At 44.3% G+C, this 18,520-nt stretch overlaps 1 protein-coding gene across 3 annotated transcripts in view; it reads right to left on the bottom strand.

The window, feature by feature from the left end:
* Positions 1-18,520, bottom strand: part of LOC139263787 (genetic suppressor element 1-like) — a 224,737-nt gene that overhangs the window by 110,293 nt on the left and 95,924 nt on the right. The gene's annotated exons all lie outside the window — the stretch shown is intronic.

The following is an 18,520-nucleotide window of genomic DNA, read 5'->3' as shown; positions in this document are numbered from 1 at the left end:
ACTGCTTGTGCTAAATATACTGTAGCACTGTACTGTGCATGTGTTTTTCTTGTAGTGGAAGGAATAGCAATGGTGGCTTACTAAGAGGTACTGAAGACCTACTTTGATTCATGTGGCTTAAAGTAACAAGAGCCAGAAATACCCTGTCCTATGTAGCAGCTGTATGTTTACTATATATTCTCCTGTCTCTTTCCTAGAAGTAGATGTTGGCAAGGGGCTTGAGGTGGTCTTCGAGCCACCAGCCTGTTACTATAATTCAATACACATGCTATTAATGGTGGTCAAGCCCTTAGTTGACCCAAAGGCCTGTGCAAACATGGACCATTCTATTGTGTTCCTAACACAGATGAGGCTGCACACAGGGAGGTTAAAGTAACAGTGGCCTCAGTCTTTAATAAGACACTCCAGAGTGAGGAACAGGCCTTGGGGACTGGCTTATATACAGTGCTCCCAAGGGATGCTGGGATCCCTTGGGACTTCAGGGGATGAGCTCCCTGGTGGCGGAACATGGGACTGCATGCTTTACAGATACACAACACATTCCACCTCAATAAGGCTTGTGAATAACTCATTTGTGGTTGCTATATTCCATTTCAAATCATGGTGAAGCTGACAGTTAGCATGTCATGGGGCATGGACCTCAATGTTACCAAGAGCATTCCTGAGAGACACTGCTGCTGTGTTTTCATCCTACATGACTAAGGTCCTCCCCCTGTACTTTGTTCAATGGGAGTGCGCAGGACAGATAACTCTTCTGCACTGGGGATGAACTGAGTGACAGAATCCACAACTCTTTTCAACCTAGCTTGCAACTTCTTGACAGAAACTAAGCAAATGACTTGCTTCGCTGTTCTTGTTGATATTGTAACTTCTGCTTCATAGACGGCCATGTGAAGGGGTAATCAAGAAGCAACTCAGCAGGACACGTGGCCATGCTTAACCCTCTCTCAGCGGGAGTCTCCCTTTGGCATCCATCTCCTTTGTCGCTTGTTCACTCACGATCACAGACTCACCCTTAAGCTCACTATTACCTTCCAATGTGTGTGACTGGGATGTTACCTGCTTTGAGTAATGTGGGTTATGTAGAAATGTTAGTCCTTAGGAACCAATTTAACATTGAGAGCCTTCTTTCTTGCTTCTTCCTAAGCATTTTATTATTACAATAACAGGGCATGCTACATTTGAATGAGAGACAGAAACATTGGTTTTAGCACGATTCAATGAATGGATGTAAATAACAAAACACAAGACCTAACTGTGGGACTCTGACAAACTTCTGCGTTATCAATGTACTTTCCATCTCCCAATGACTCGAGCATGTCCAGAGTCAAGAATTTCACACAAACTCAGTATTTTGGGGGCCCCGTGGGGTGTGTCAGCATTTGCTGACAAAACTCAGTGCAGAATGTGCCACTCTCCTCCTAGTCTCACTCCTACACAAGTCTGACTGCTACTGCATTGGACTGGGTCCCACGTTCCACTCTCTTCTCAGCGCCACACCCAATGCGAATGACAGGGATTGTGGCATCTGTAGAATGTAGGTGGGAGCTGTCAACAAGAGTTCCCGCCCACAGTATACAGAGGCCACAATTTGAGTGGGAAATCCTGCCTTCAGAGCACCAAGACTCCAGAAAGATTTGGCAAATCGTATTGAGTATGAATGATCAAGCCATCGATTTCCCATAGCCAATGCAAGCTCCAACAATCCAAGTTCAGCACGTGATTATCCAGTTTGAATCTGAATTTAAACTTTGACAAATAAATAAAAGAATTCCAGGTGACAACACAGCCACTGGCATAAAAAGTGAACTCAAAAGCTTTGTGCCTGAAATGCCAGGTTGGGACCAAGCCAGAGCTCTGGTCAAGGGGCTAGAAAATAGGGAGAAACCAAGGTGTGCCTGGATTCCAACTGGTTTTCTTAGCTCCAGCCATTTGCTGGCAGGGCAGATGTTCCACTTGCCGCCCCTACACCAAGGAAACGTGTCGGGGAAGTTCCCAGGCTACCTCACGAATTCTACCCTTTATGTCATTAAGAGGTCTCAGTGAAACTCATGAGAGTTGTGCTGGGGTGAAATCTGCAGAGGTCCCAGATTTTTCCAGAAGGAACTATGTCTGTTAAAGTACTGATCTCCCAAAGGAGATCAGTTGCCTTAACCATATCAGACATATGGTTCCTGTTGCAGCTGAAAATCCCTTGGAGCCATATTTTCCTTAGGCTCAGGCAGCACTTCCAGATAACCCTTGTGGTGTGCTGCTCCCTCCTCCTGCCAGCGGATTGGGGTGTGCACCACTGAGAGTGCAAGTGCAATGCACTCGTTCTGAACATGCTCATGATCCCCTCCCCAAGATTTGGAATAAGTCAGCATCCATGGCTACAGATGGCTGTGAGTCCTGCTTTCCACTCTTCCAGCGAAGGAGTAGGGACCCCAGTATTTCAGCCCGTTTGTCAGTGGCATTTTCTAAAGTAATGGTTACATTTATTAAGAAAGAGTACTCATCTTTGACTCCTTCCCTGTAACCTTTCTGGTTCGTGAGATCAAAGAACAATTTATTAATTTTTCCTGGGTTGGGGGGTGGGGGGGGTCAGTATGTATTCACGGTAGGCTTCTAATGGAATTCCCGCCAGCAAGTGGGAGCCAGTGGCCCTGAGGAATGTCCTGGCAGTGCTACAGCAGAACTTTCATTGTAACACCAAAACAGGAAGGAGGCCATCTTAAAGGGGCATTGGAGTCCGAAGACAACAAGCAGATCTTTTGCTGGAGCCCTTGGCTGATCCAAGTGAAATGGAGGCCTAAGAGCTTGCTACTCGACCCTTTCCTTCCACTGGAAAACTTTGGAACGTGGCAGGCCTGGAGAACAGCAATAAGATGGGCCAACAAGAATAAAGTTGGCCCCAAACCCACGCCCTGCCTACCCACCGGTGTTTGCATGCGTCAGGCAGGAAAGGGGCAGTCAGAGGAAGGTGTGGGGGTTGAAGGTCAGGGTGGAGAGGCAGTAATAGGCCTTGTTGACTGTTTCTACTAGAATAAAAATAAACCAATAGGATTTTTCAGATGTCATCATTCTGGACTATCTAGCCCGAATGACTATGGTATTTAGTACAGTAGAAAATCAAGAAGACAGCTGGCTATGGATCTTAGGACCATATAATGGCATCTCATCAGCTTGGTTTCAGGGTTTGATGGAATAATTGTGCAAATCACCATCTTCAACAATGAACGGCCAAATGCAATTAAAGAAAAAAACAGAAACTCTCAATATAGCACTGAAGTTCTGGTTGTTGTAAAGTTGTTTGTCATTATCACTTTGGCCGTACTTTGCTGATAATTATTTATAATTTTTCCACAATTGCTATGTAATCACATCTTTTTATGTGCACTCCAGTCACAGAATGACATGCAGATGTAAAATATTAACATGCAGAAAAATAAGATAATGTTGTCCAGAAGGCATTTTGTTCAAGACTAAATGTACTGTCGGATTGTGTCAGAATTAAATACATCTCCGGAGACCCAATCAGACCCGTTCCAGGAACAACTCGATGCAGGTTAACTCTCCTGGAGCCATTTCAAGGTTCAGAACTGAAAATAAAAATGGGCTGCTGGGAGTTTCATGGTAATCAGAATGAAATGGATCTCAGGGCACAACTGCTCCAATTCAGCAGCTGCTCTGAGTGAATCATAGAATCAGACAGCACAGAAGGAGGCCATTCGGCCCATTGTGCCTGTGCCATCTCTTTGAAAGAGTTATCCAATTAGTCCCTCTCCCCTGCTCTTTCTACATAGCACTGCAAATTTTTCCTTTTCAAGTATATATCCAATTGCCTTTTGAAAGTTATTATTGAATCTGCTCTCACCACCCTTTCAGGCAGTGCATTACAGGTCATAACAATTCATTGCGTAAAAAAAATTCTCCTCATCTCCCCTCTAGTTCTTTTGCCAGGTGCCTATATTTCAGGTCTCCTCCCAGAAAGAGATATCAAGGTCTCGTGAACCTGAAATAATATAAAAGAATAGTGGCAATTCAGCTCACTTATTGGCTAGGAATCTAGTGTGGGGTTTGCTCTGATGAACGCTCCTACATATATGATTTTGTGTCATGTAGTATACACTTGAAGGTTGACGGTTGCGTTGTGTAGTTGGTGAGAGCAGCAAAAAGACCAGTGAGAGCAGGAAAAAGGCAGCGGGGCACAACAAGATGGGCAAGGGTAACAACAGTTAGAGGGGTTCAGTAGCAGAGTGGTAGGGGGGTGGGAAGGGGTTTGGCAGCAGCATGACTGCCAGGTTCACAGCTGCGAGAGAGAAGCAGGTACACAGTGCTACGAGCCATTCACTATACACGGAAATCAAAACCTGAAGAAAAATCAGTTTAAAATATAAACGTATTAAGAAATATTAATGGTCTCAATGTTTGGCTTAGCCGCAATCAGACCTGCAACTTTATCAAAAAAGGAAATACCCTGTACAATTTCAAAAATAAAAACAATCGCTTTACCTCAACCATTTAGCAAGAAATTATTAGACAAATTTATTAAGATTTTTTCTGAGATTAGCACCTTCTGTTCGTTTGGTCCAACAAGCAATCCCATGATTATCTGAGGCCTTTACTACAACAACAACAAGTATTTATATAGCGCCTTTAATGTAGTGAAATGTCCAAAAGAGTATTATGAGATAAAAAATTTGACACCGAGCCACAGAAGTAGAAATTACCACAGGTGACCAAAAGCTTGGTCAAAGAGGTATGTTTTAAGGAGCGCCTTGAAGGAGGAAAGAGAGGTAGAGAGGTGGTGAGGTTCAGGCAGGGTGTTCCAGAGCTTGGAACCTAGGCAACAGAAGACATGGCCACCAATGGTTGAGCGATTATAATCAGGGATGCTCAAGAGGGCAGAATTAGAGGAGCGCAGACATCTTAGAGGGTTGTGGGGCTGGAGGAGATTAGAGAGATAGGGAGGGGCGAGGCCATGGAGGGATTTGAAAATAAGTTTGAGAATTTTGAAATTGAAGCACTGTTTAACCGGAAGCCAACTAGGCCCACGACGGAACCTACGCCTGCTCTCAGTGGGCCTGTCAGGAGGTGCCATCGGTGAAATTTCCTGGGGATAGCTGGGAACTCCCTCCAGTTAAGTTGTTTGGTGAAACATATAAAAGAGCTAAATTACTGCATGATTCACCGTGAACAATGCCACAGAAGATCTGATAGTTTGATAAAAACAATTTGGTCTACGTTTGCCATAAAGCACCAGTGAACTTAAGATACCAATCTAATTTTTGTTTCTCAAAAATTGACATGTCAACTTGTGCGATTATTTTTACAAGCCTTGGCTGAAAGGCCTCATGTGGTTAACTATATTTGAATCTACAGCTGCTATAAGAATATTAACTTTTTCTAATTTGTTATTGACAATATGGGCAATGCACTGTTTTAAAAAAATGGTTTTGGTTGGCAATGCAATACTAAGTTTAAATGGGCTGACTGAATAGTACATATTTACCTCATAAAAATCAATCTATAATGCTTGGAAGTATCCTTACAATGCAATAATCTTCTTACAATGATTTATAGTGCAAAAAGCTATATCCTAAAAACAAAAGAAAATCCTAATGTCCTTGTGTATCCTTGACCCTCATATGGACATATGGACATAAAAGATTGCATAGTACTATTTTGAAGAAGCATCAGGGAGTTCTCCTGGTGACTTGATCAATACTTATCCTTCAACCAACATCACTAAAGACAGATTACTTTGTTATTTATTTCATTGCCATTTATGGGACTTTGGTTGCCATATTTACCTACATTACAACAGTGACTACAAAAGTAATTCATCGACTGTTAAGTATTTTGGAATGCCCTGAGGATGTGAATGGTGTTATATAAATGCAAGCTCTTTTTTTCTTCAATGTGCTTTAAGTAATGTCAGTGGTGGTAATTTTAACTTTTATCACAGATAGCAAATTGGCAACCTATTTTACTCTGGCTAGGGAAAAGAAAATTGGACAAATGGTGGCCAATTTGCTATCACTTGTTTTTTGCTCAGCAACAAAAGTTAAGATTATCCTCAGTGTCACAACTACATGTGTGAACATTACTTAACAGTTGAAAGTGGGGAACAGAATTTTGCCAGGCTTGATTTTAACATAGTGGTCGTGCTGTAAAGTATTTCAATGGCACAATCTGGATCTATAATGGAACTTCTTGTCTAGAAAACCAGGCAGTGTCTCTTATTCCCCGCCATTAGTAAGGTAAGGTATTATGATTCATCACTAAGAGGAAAGCATGGACATGTTAATACAGAGGAGGGAAGGCCACCAACAAAATGGCACACTCTGCTTAACTCCTTACTGTCAATCTAACCATGCTGGAGACAGCATAGGAGTGATAGTATTTACTGTTGAAATTGAAAGCTACAACCAAACATCTTTCACCCAAGTGCCACTGACCCTGACGGTTTAGGGGGTTCCCAGTGATCATCCTACTATTGCTATTCACTTTGACCCAAAATTTGCGGTCAGCAACGAAGCGAAGGCGTTCACCGCTGGCCCCGAAGTACGCTCCGCACAAGGATCTCGCAATCCCTGTGTCGAGAAGTTCGGGTTTTCTGACCTTCAATTCAATGGAGTTCAGTGGGGATTCCCTTGTTCGAATTGCTGTGACGTCAACAGGCTGTCTAAGCAACCAATCAAAAGGTAGAATTCTCAGACAGCGACCAAGGAAGCGAGTAAGCTCTTAAAATTCGAACTTTTTAAAATAGTTAGAGAGAGCAAAACAAAGATTGGGGCTCTCACATGGGGAAAAGGAAAACCTGAAATAAAAATAGACAAACTTAAAAAAAAAATGAAAACATTTTTTTTGAAAAGTTTCTTAAAAAATGTAATTTTTTATTAAAATAAGACAAATTTCACACTGCACAAAATAAAAATTAGTTTTCCAGGCCCTTAACATTTGTTTAGCAGTCAATATGTTGTTAAAACCCCAGTTACATCTGATCTCTTTAGGCTTAACTTTTAGTGGAGAATTTAACAGCGTACTTACTGTGGAAGAGCCGTAGTTTTCGTCAGTTTCAATGATTTCTGAGATTTCATTGAATGACGGCTCTGTGGGTTTTGGGGGTGGGGGGGGGGGGGGAAAACAATGCTGCAGTTTTGAAGCTCTCATTGACTGACCGTAACTTCTGGATTTCCGCCTGCGCATGCAGCAAATTCCGAAACTGCGATCAGTTCCAAAGGCGGAATGACGGCGAACTCAGTCAGTTCACCATCATCTCGACTGCAAATTGCAGGCCTTTATGTTTTGCCATTGTATCGCTAGAGCCTTGCAAGGATGTTAGCCTACAATTGGGAGTTCCACAACTCAGACACAGAGCCGCGATGTACATTAGTTTCAATTTATCTGTTAATATGTTGCTGTGATTTGGGCTTCCTCCACACACTCAACTGAGTAAAGAGGCACTGTCCATTAGGAGCAGATAGCATGCCACTGAACTAAGGTGACCCTTTAAATATAGTATTACCCCTTCCACTCAGTCTACAAACTCACATACATTAACACCTCAAAAGGAATGACATAGACAGTAAATATTTTTTCATATTTCTCAACATAGGCAACAATATTAATGAAGAAAACCATCTTAGACAGACGAATCTTAGTGAAATGTAACAGAGCCAGGAGTGTTTTATGTATTGGCTGCCCTCTGACACAAAGAAACCCTTTCAAAGATACCGCTGATCCAAAAGCAATCTTTAACCCACATCACTCGGTCTGACTAAAGTCGTATAAAAAACCCCAAAATTTTCCCTATTTGACAGAAGATGAAACACTGCTATATATAGGGTCACCAAATAAAAATGAATTTTTTTTTCACCAGGGTTTCCTGGAATTGCAATTTGTGTAGGTGTTAACCCCGATATAAATAGAATTTAATCTCACATGTTTCTGCCCAACACTATCAACTAAACTACTGCACTAATAGGGACTTATGTAAAAAAAGGTATTGTGGATGCTGTTAAGTTGCATTGCCAGAGTATTAGAAAGCAGTCCAGCATTGCCACCAATGATCAGTGCCAAAAATTGAACAAGAGGCACTTTCCATTGTGCAGGGAAAAATTTAAATCATCACAGTTGTGTATCTGTAAAGCATGCACTCCCATGTTCTGCAACCAGGGAGTGCATCTCCTGAAGTCCCAAGGGATCCCAGCATCCCTTGGGAGCACTGTATATAAGCCAGCCCCTAAGGCCTGTTACTCACTCTGGAGTGTCTTAATAAAGACTGAGGTCACTGTTACTTTAACCTTCCTGTGTGCAGTCTCAGCTGTGTTAGGAACACAATAACTGGCGACGAGTACACGAATCCAATGCAAAGATGCAGCAAACTGTGGGCATCTTGGAGAAGTTCTCGGAGGGTGAGGACTGGGAAGCCTATGTCGAACGGTTAGACCAGTACTTTGTAGCCAATGAGCTGACGGAGAAGGAAGCGCTGCAAAAAGGAGAGTGGTCCTCCTTACGGTCTGCGGGGCACAGACCTACAGCCTCATGAAGAATCTTCTGGCTGCGGTGAAACCCACAGATAAGTCATATGAGGAGCTGTGTACACTGGTTCGGGAGCATCTTAACCCAAGGGAGAGCGTGCTGATGGCGAGCCATCGGTTCTACACGTGCCAGCGATCTGAAGGTCAAGAAGTGGTGAGTTACGTCGCAGAGCTAAGGCGACTTGCAGGACAATGTGAATTTGATGGCTACCTGGAGCAAATGCTCAGAGACTTTTTTGTACTGGGCATTGGTCATGAGACCATCCTACGAAAACTTTTGACTGTAGAGACACCGACCCTCAGTAAGGCCATTGCGATAGCACAGGCGTTTATGTCCACCAGTGATAACACCAACCAAATCTCTCAGCACACAAGTGCTAGCAATGTTCACAAATTAACTAGAACTGTGTTTGCGAGCAGAAATGTACAGGGCAGAAACCACGAGTTTGCAACTGCTAGCAGGCCTCAGGTGACCCAGATGATTCATAATCTGCAACAAAGGATGAATGTAAGGCAATTCACACCTTGTTGGCGGTGCGGAGGCTTCCATTCAACCTATTCATGTCGCTTCAAAGGGTATGTTTGCAAGAGTTGTGGAACAATGGGGCACCTCCAATGAGCTTGCAAACAAGCTGCAAGCTCTGCAAAACCTGCTAACCAGAGGAAGATCGGTCCATGGTGGATCAAAGCAATTACGAGCCTGAGGGAGAGGAGGCAGATGCTGAAGTACATGGGGTGCACACATTTTCAACAAAATGTCCACCTATAATGCTAAACGTAAAATTGAATGGCTTGTCCGTAGCCATGGAACTGGACACTGGCGCTGGCCAATCCATGATGAGTAAAAAAGATGTTTGAGAGACTGTGGTGCAACAAGGCACTCAGACCAGCTCTGAATCCCATCCACACGAAATTGAGAATGTACACCAAAGAGCTTATCACTGTCCTGGGCAGCGCCATGGTCAAGGTCACCTACGAGGGCACAGTGCACGAACTGCCACTCTGATTGTCCCGGGTGATGGCCCCACATTGCTTGGAAGGAGCTGGCTGGGCAAAATCTGCTGAAACTGGGATGACATCCAAGCACTATCACATGTCGATGAGGCCTCATGTACCCAGGTTCTGAACAAATTTCCTTCCCTTTTTGAGCCAGGCATTGGAAACTTTTCCGGAGCAAAGGTGCGGATCCACTTGGTCCCAGAGGCACAACCCATTCACCACAAGGCCCAAGCGGTACCTCACATGATGAGGGAGAGAGTGGAAATCGAGCTGGACAGGCTGCAACGCGAGGGCATCATCTCCCCAGTGGAATTCAGCGAGTGGGCCAGCCTGATTGTTCCAGTACTCAAAAGTGATGGCACGGTCAGGATTTGTGGCAATTATAAAGTAACTATTAATCGTTTCTCGCTACAGGACCAATACCCACTTCCTAAGGCAGACGGTCTATTTGCGACGCTGGCAGGAGGCAAGACGTTCACCAAGCTCGATCTGACTTCGGCCTACATGATGCAGGAGCTGGAGGAGTCTTCGAAGGGCCTCACACCTGCATCAACAGGCACAAGGAACTGATCATCTACAACAGATGCCCGATTGGTATTCGGTCAGCTGCAGCGATCTTCCAGAAAAACATGGAGAGCCTACTCAAGTCGGTACCATGCACGGTGGTTTTTCAGGACGACATATTGGTCACGAGCACCTACAAAACCTGGAGGAGGTCCTCCAGCGACTGGATCGCGTAGGGCTATGGCTGAAGAGGTTGAAATGCATCTTCATGGCAACAGAAGTGGAGTTTTTGGGGAGAAAGATCGTGGCGGACAGCATTCGGCCCACAGATGCCAAGACAGAGGCTATCAGAAATGCGCCCAGGCCACAGAACGTCACGGAGCTGTGGTCATTCCTGGGACTCCTCAACTATTTTGGTAACTTCCAACTGGAGTTAAGCACCCTCTTAGAGCCCCTACATGTGTTATTGCGTAAAGGTGAGAACTGGGTATGGGGAAAAAAACAAAGTAATTGCTTTTGAGAAAGCCAGAAACATTTTATGCTCCAACAAGCTGCTTGTATTGTATAACCCGTGTAAAAGACTCGTGCTAGCATGTGATGCGTCGTTGTATGGAGTCGGGTGTGTATTACAACAAGCTAACGTTGCGGGGAAGTTGCAACCTGTCGCCTATGCCTCCAGGTGCTTGTCTAAGGCTGAGAGGGCCTACAGCATGATTGAGAAAGAGGCATTAGTGTGTGTGTTCGAGGTAATGAAAATGCATCAGTACCTGTTTGGCCTCAAATTTGAGCTGGAAACCGATCATAAGCCCCTCATATCCCTGTTCGCTGAAAACAAGGGGATAAATACCAATGCCTCAGTCCGCATACAAAGGTGGGCACTCGCGCTATCAGCGTATAACTATACCATCTGCCACAGGCCAGGCACCAAGAACTGTGCGGATGCTCTCAGTCGGCTACCATTGCCACCACGGGGTGGAAATGGCGCAGCCTGCAAACTTGATGATGGTCATGAAAGCGTTTGAAAATGATAAATTACCTGTCACAGCCCGCCAGATTAGGACTTGGACCAGTCAAGATCCTCTGCTGTCCCGAGTAAAAAAACTGTGTACTGCATGGGAGCTGGGCCAGCATCCCCGTTGAAATGCAAGAGCTAATCAAGCCGTTCCAGCGGTGAAAGGACGAGCTGTCCATTCAGGCAGACTGCCTGTTGTGGGGTAACCACGTAGTGCTACCCAAAAAGGGCAGGGAGACGTTCATCTCAGATCTCCACAGCACACACCCGGGTATAGTAATGATGAAAGCGATAGCCAGATCCCATGTGTGGTTCCCCGGTATCGACTCTGACTTAGAGTCCTGTGTACGGCAATGCAGCGTGTGTGCTCAGTTGAGCAACGCGCCCAGAGAGGCGCCACTAAGTTTGTGGTCCTGGCCCTCCAGCCCATGGTCAAGGATCCATGTCGATTATGTGGGCCCGTTTCTCAGTAAAATGTTCCTGGTGGCGGTGGATGCTTTTTCAAAATGGATTGAATATGAAATAATGTCGGGAAGCACCGCCACCGCCACCATTGAAAGCCTGAGGGCCATGTTTGTCACCCACGGCCTGCCTGACATACTGGTCAGTGACAACAGGCCATGTTTCACCAGTGCCAAATTTAAAGAATTCATGACCCACAATGGGATCAAACATGTCACCTTGGCCCCGTTTAAATCAGCCTCCAATAAGCAGGCAGAGCGGGCAGTACAAACAATCAAACAGAGCCTGAAACGAGTCACAGAAGGCTCACTCCAAACCCGCCTGTCCCGAGTACTGCTCAGCTACCGCACGAGACCCCACTCACTCACAGGGGTGCCCCCAGCTGAGCTACTCATGAAAAGGACACTTAAAACCAGACTCTCGCTGGTTCACCCCAACCTGCATGATCAGGTAGAGAACAGGAGGCAGCAACAAAATGTAAACGATGGTCGCGCCACTGTGTCACGGGAAATTGATCTGAATGACCCTGTGTATGTGCTAAACTATGGACATGGTCCCAAGTGGATCGCAGGCGCGGCGATAGCTAAAGAAGGGAGTAGGGTGTTTGTAGTCAAACTAGACAATGGACAAATTTGCAGAAAGCACCTGGACCAAACAAAGCTGTGGTTCACAGACTGCCCTGAACAGCCCACAGCAGACACCACCCTTTTTGAACCCACAACACACACCCACGACACCACGCCGGACCAGGAAATCGAACCCATCACGCCCAACAGCCCAGCAAGGCCAGGCTCACCCAGCAGCCCTGCAGGGCCAACAACATGCCAGCCCAGTGAGGGCACAGCTAACACACCAGAACAGACATTTGTACCGAGGCGGTCCACCAGGGAAAGAAAGGCTCCCGACCGCCTCACCTTGTAAATAGTTTTCACTTTGACTTTGGGTGGGGAGTGATGTTGTGTATCTGTAAAGCATGCACTCCCATGTTCTGCCACCAGGGAGCACATCCCCTAAAGTCCCAAGGGATGCTGGGATCCCTTGGGAGCACTGTATATAAGCCGGCCCCGAAGACCTGTTCCTCACTCTGGAGTGTCTTAATAAAGACTGAGGTCACTGTTACTTTAACCTCCCTGTGTGCAGTCTCATCTGTGTTAGGAACACATCATCACCTTAGCATATACATACACTTTAGAGGCACGAATACACAAAAATGACTTTTTCAACCCCGATATGTAGAAAATTCAGAATTGTAATGTGTAAGCCAACACAAATGAGAAGTTCCACTAGTATATCACAGCATTGTTAGTGACATTTGTTTCAATCAGCTATATCATATAATAGGTACCTGATATTTTATTGGAATTGGAATATCGTTTTACAAATCCCACGTTTGAAGCGCTGGGTGAATGTATGACCATGTAAACACAATTATAAAGGTTTCGCGTGGCGTGCCAGGTTGGGTTGCCAAGTAAACTCTTACAGGAAGTTCAAAATAGACGTTTCCTTGTCCTTTTGACATGAACATTAGGTAATAAATTAATACTCGGGTTTAGGCCTTTTGTCTAAACAAAAGAAACAGCATCAATTGGTAACAAGACACTTTGGGAATTCAACATGCCTCTATCTGTTGGTTATGTCAGGTAAATTATTTCTGTAATAACGTTTGCTGTTGAAGTGTTCCCCATTAGAGGTACAAGATCTGTTTGAACTCTGCATAGTAAACAGCTACAGAAACGTTAATGTTTCAAAAACCTCGCACTCTTGCCTACCAGTGAAATTGGCAGAGGGTAAAGTGGCCTGGGAGTTCTGGCATATCAGGGATGCAATTACATCAACATTGTACGTTCTAATATATTAGAAACATAGAAACATAGAAACATAGAAAATAGGTGCAGGAGTAGGCCATTCGGCCCTTCTAGCCTGCACCGCCATTCAATGAGTTCATGGCTGAACATTCAACTTCAGTACCCCATTCCTGCTTTCTCGCCATACCCCTTGATCCCCTTAGCAGTAAGGACCTCATCTAACTCCTTTTTGAATATATTTAGTGAATTGGCCTCAACAACTTTCTGTGGTAGAGAATTCCACAGGTTCACCACTCTCTGGGTGAAGAAGTTCCTCCGCATCTCGGTCCTAAATGGCTTACCCCTTATCCTTAGACTGTGACCCCTGGTTCTGGACTTCCCCAACATTGGGAACATTCTTCCTGCATCTAACCTGTCTAACCCCGTCAGAATTTTATATGTTTCTATGAGGTCCCCTCTCATTCTTCTGAACTCCAGTGAATACAAGCCCAGTTGATCCAGTCTTTCTTGATAGGTCAGTCCCGCCATCCCGGGAATCAGTCTGGTGAACCTTCGCTGCACTCCCTCAATAGCAAGAATGTCCCTCCTCAAGTTAGGAGACCAAAACTGTACACAATACTCCAGGTGTGGCCTCACCAATGCCCTGTACAACTGTAGCAACACCTCCCTGCCCCTGTACTCAAATCCCCTTGCTATGAAGGCCAACATGCCATTTGCTTTCTTAACCGCCTGCTGCACCTGCATGCCAACCTCCAATGACTGATGTACCATGACACCCAGGTCTCTTTGCACCTCCCCTTTTCCTAATCTGTCACCATTCAGATAATAGTCTGTCTCTCTGTTTTTACCACCAAAGTGGATAACCTCACATTTATCCACATTATACTTCATCTGCCATGCATTTGCCCACTCACCTAACCTATCCAAGTCGCTCTGCAGCCTCACAGCATCCTCCTCGCAGCTCACACTGCCACCCAACTTAGTGTCATCCGCAAATTTGGAGATACTACATTTAATCCCCTCATCTAAATCATTAATGTACAGTGTAAACAGCTGGGGCCCCAGCACAGAACCTTGCGGTACCCCACTAGTCACTGCCTGCCATTCTGAAAAGTACCCATTTACTCCTACTCTTTGCTTCCTGTCTGACAACCAGTTCTCAATCCATGTCAGTACACTACCCCCAATCCCATGTGCTCTAACTTTGCACATCAATCTCTTGTGTGGGACCTTGTCGAACGCCTTCTGAAAGTCCAAATATACCACATCAACTGGTTCTCCCTTATCCACTCTACTGGAAACATCCTCAAAAAATTCCAGAAGATTTGTCAAGCATGATTTCCCTTTCACAAATCCATGCTGACTTGGACCTATCATGTCACCTCTTTCCAAATGCACTGCTATGACATCCTTAATAATTGATTCCATCATTTTACCCACTACCGATGTCAGGCTGACCGGTCTATAATTCCCTGTTTTCTCTCTCCCTCCTTTTTTAAAAAGTGGGGTTACATTGGCTACCCTCCACTCCATAGGAACTGATCCAGAGTCAATGGAATGTTGGAAAATGACTGTCAACGCATCCACTATTTCCAAGGCCACCTCCTTAAGTACTCTGGGATGCAGTCCATCAGGCCCTGGGGATTTATCGGCCTTCAATCCCATCAATTTCCCCAACACAATTTCCCGGCTAATAAGGATTTCCCTCAGTTACTCCTCCTTACTAGACCCCCCGACCCCTTTTATAACCGGAAGGTTGTTCGTGTCCTCCTTCGTGAATACCGAACCAAAGTACTTGTTCAATTGGTCCGCCATTTCTTTGTTCCCCGTTATGACTTCCCCTGATTCTGACTGCAGGGGACCTACATTTGTCTTTACTAACCTTTTTCTCTTTACATATCTATAGAAACTTTTGCAATCCGTCTTAATGTTCCCTGCAAGCTTCTTCTCATACTCCATTTTCCCTGCCCTAATCAAACCCTTTGTCCTCCTCTGCTGAGTTCTAAATTTCTCCCAGTCCCCAGGTTCGCTGCTATTTCTGGCCAATTTGTATGCCACTTCCTTGGCTTTAATACTATCCCTGATTTCCCTTGATAGCCACGGTTGAGCCACCTTCCCTTTTTTATTTCTATGCCAGACAGGAATGTACACTTCCTGTTTGATCCTTATAGGGGCATTATTAATTCTGAAATAGCTATTGATCTGGTTTTAAAAAATAGCATTTAAGTTTTGCACAAATAATGATGTTTAGATTGGGGGAATGAAAGACTGCACCATTTCAGAGACTCAATGTTAGTATAAAGTACTCCCAGTTTGGGTAAAGCACAGGTAGCTGCAGAGTTAAGCACCTTTTGCTCGGTTACAATAGTGACAATGTTAAAAGAACACCCTCTGGCACCAGCGTGACACTTTCCTTTTGCACATTGGGGCAATTGTCACTTTGATGCTAATACCATATCAGAGTCTGATGTAATGTGTCTCTATGGAAACTACGATGAGATTACCCAAGATTATTTTCTACAGATCTCTTCCAACCAGCAAACATGTGACTTTCATCCTATCAGTATCGGATGGATAAAATCCAGGTCCCAAAAGTGATGTTGCTAATCCAATCTGAACTGATGCATTCACTTCAAATGCAACCTATGAGAATGTCTTTTTGAGGCTGTAAGTGAACATAAGATCATATGTGGTGTGAGATTGTGTACCACTGAAATGTGTTAACACTATAAGCACAAATTATAATTAGTATATACTCAATACCCAGTGGAACGTGAAATGATTACAAACTGAGAAAAATAATATTTAATTCATTAGATTTTTGAACTTTTCAGTGATTTTGGGTAGAAAGCACAAATGACAAACTCTGAAAACTCTCTCATATTGTCAGCATGGTAACTTCACACTGCAGCAATGTGACCTTTTGGAATGTTTAAATTTGTTTATCTTTAAATGAATGGTTGACGATGCAAAGACATCACTGCTAATAAATATCATGGACAGGAAAGTGGGCCTGAGATTTCCTGACTTGGGCTTTTTTGAGAACACTGCCCATTGCTAGGCGTGCCTGTTCGTGAAATCATTCCAATCAAATCAAGAACACAGGCTAAAAGCATAAAAATGAAAATTGATCTCTGAAAAAAACACATGGGAATGCATCCAAAGTTTAAAACACATCCCATAGCACAATGCTTCAAACTATGAATGACCCAGAGGTCTAGAATTGTATTTTTGCTACCTTGTATTTTTGATACTTTGAGCATGTTAACATGTTTAATTTGATCAAAGCTGTCCTGTGTCTGCTTTGTAAACAAGGGAGTTTGCTAGTTGCAATCAGGTTGGCTAAATTCATTTCCCAACATTTGTATAAATCAGATGCAGACTACGTGAATGTGAAAAGAATGAAGGCATACTTGAGCACCCAGATTCAGAACAGCGTGTCCATGATGATATTTTCCAGCTCATTGTAGTGTGTGACTGCTGTCTGGATCCGTGCCAGACACACTGGGATTAGTGCCAGAGGTCAGAGGTGCTTTCTAATGTTTTTGTCGCCAGTTCTGAAGCATAAATCTGCCTTTCAAGTGTAAACACATCCCAGTGTCCACTCAGCCACCTTGCATTGTGGGGGAGATGATAGGCCTGGTTTTGTGTCTTTTTTTAACCATGGGTTATTTTGAATCTGATTCCTGGTAAAAATATTCTGCCAACTGACGGAACAAAATTCAAAAAGACACTTTTTAAACATTCTATATACACCCGTTTGGGCAGGGAGAAATACGAGGGTCAAAAAGCTCGTATCAATAATGGGCTCCATAGAGCCTGCAGCATATTAGGTGCAGGTTGCTGTTTTGTTGAAGTTTTTAAATGCACAAATGTCAAAACTCCTCTTCTGATGGCTTTACTAAGTCCAAGTTTGTTTTTAATTTAAGTCAAGCATTTTGATTTATTTCACAGTCCAGATGGTAAACAGTCAAATTATTTTTAGTTTAGTTATTGAACACCAGGGGTGGGTGGGGAATGTCCCCACCCAGTACAAGCCAAATCTGTGCACATGAAGGTGAATCATAATATTATTTTGGTACTTGCTTTACTGCAATGTAAATAATGCAGTGTCAAATTCAGCAGCCAATTTGTCAGCCTTGACTTAGTGATGTATGTCAGCTGTGACTCAGTTGATAGCACCCTTGCCTCTGAGTCAGAAGTTGTGGGCTCAAGTCCCACTCTAGAGATTTGAACATAATAATCTAGGCTGGCACTTCCATTCTAGTGCAGTGCTGTTAGAGGCCCTGACAGGTGGACTTAATAGATCCCATGGCATTCATCCAAAGAAGAGCAAGGGAGTTATCCCTGGTGTCCTGGGCAATATTTATCCCGCAATTAACATCACTAAAACAGATTTTCCAATCGTGATCACATTACTGTTTATGGGAGCTTGCTGTGTGCAAATTGGCTGCTGTGTTTCCTATATCACAACAGTGACTACACCTCAAAAGGTACTTCATTAGCTGTAAAGTGCTTTGGACATCCCGAGGTTGTGAAACGAGCTATATAAATGTAAGTCTTCCTTTTTTCTTTCAGGGTGCATATGAAATCGGGGCCCGAAGTCTACTCAAACATGGATGTCCAGATTGGTCTTAAAGGAGGCCTTTCCTGAGTAATAGCTGCTTGCACTGTGCCCAGTTAAGCCTAGTCCAACTACCATTCCAGCTCTAACACAATCTTGTCCAATAGAAATAAAAAACTAGCCACAAATATGGCATGGGTGATAGCGTTATAGTCACATGCACTAATTTCCTACATTACAACAGTGACAACACTTCAAGTGTACTTCATTAGCTGTAAAACGCTTTGAGACGTCCGGTGGTCGTGAAAGGCGCTCTATAAATTCAAGGGGGGGAATTGCCCTACGCCCCATTTGGGGCAGATAATTCCCACCCAGTGGGAGTCGGAGGGAAGAGCTGGAAAATTTGTCTCTTTAACTGTGACACCGCCATTGCGAGACGGGAGCGGGGCCGTGTCCATGCGCTGACAGATTGTAACGTCCCCTTCAATTAAAGGGGAGGGATGCTGCGAGGCCTACGTGGAGCCCACTGGGCCACCAAGGAGGGTTTCGACCGGGGCAGAGGCCGCCATTGTTGAGCCAACAATTAAAACAAAATGGCGGCCACAGCGCTGCACCCTCCCCTTTTAGGGCGGATGCACCGCCCAGC

Source organism: Pristiophorus japonicus, chromosome 5, assembly GCF_044704955.1.
Source record: "Pristiophorus japonicus isolate sPriJap1 chromosome 5, sPriJap1.hap1, whole genome shotgun sequence".
Lineage (NCBI taxonomy): Eukaryota > Metazoa > Chordata > Chondrichthyes > Pristiophoridae > Pristiophorus > Pristiophorus japonicus.
Note: the sequence above shows the minus strand (reverse complement) of the source record. Positions and strands in the feature narration are given on the sequence as shown.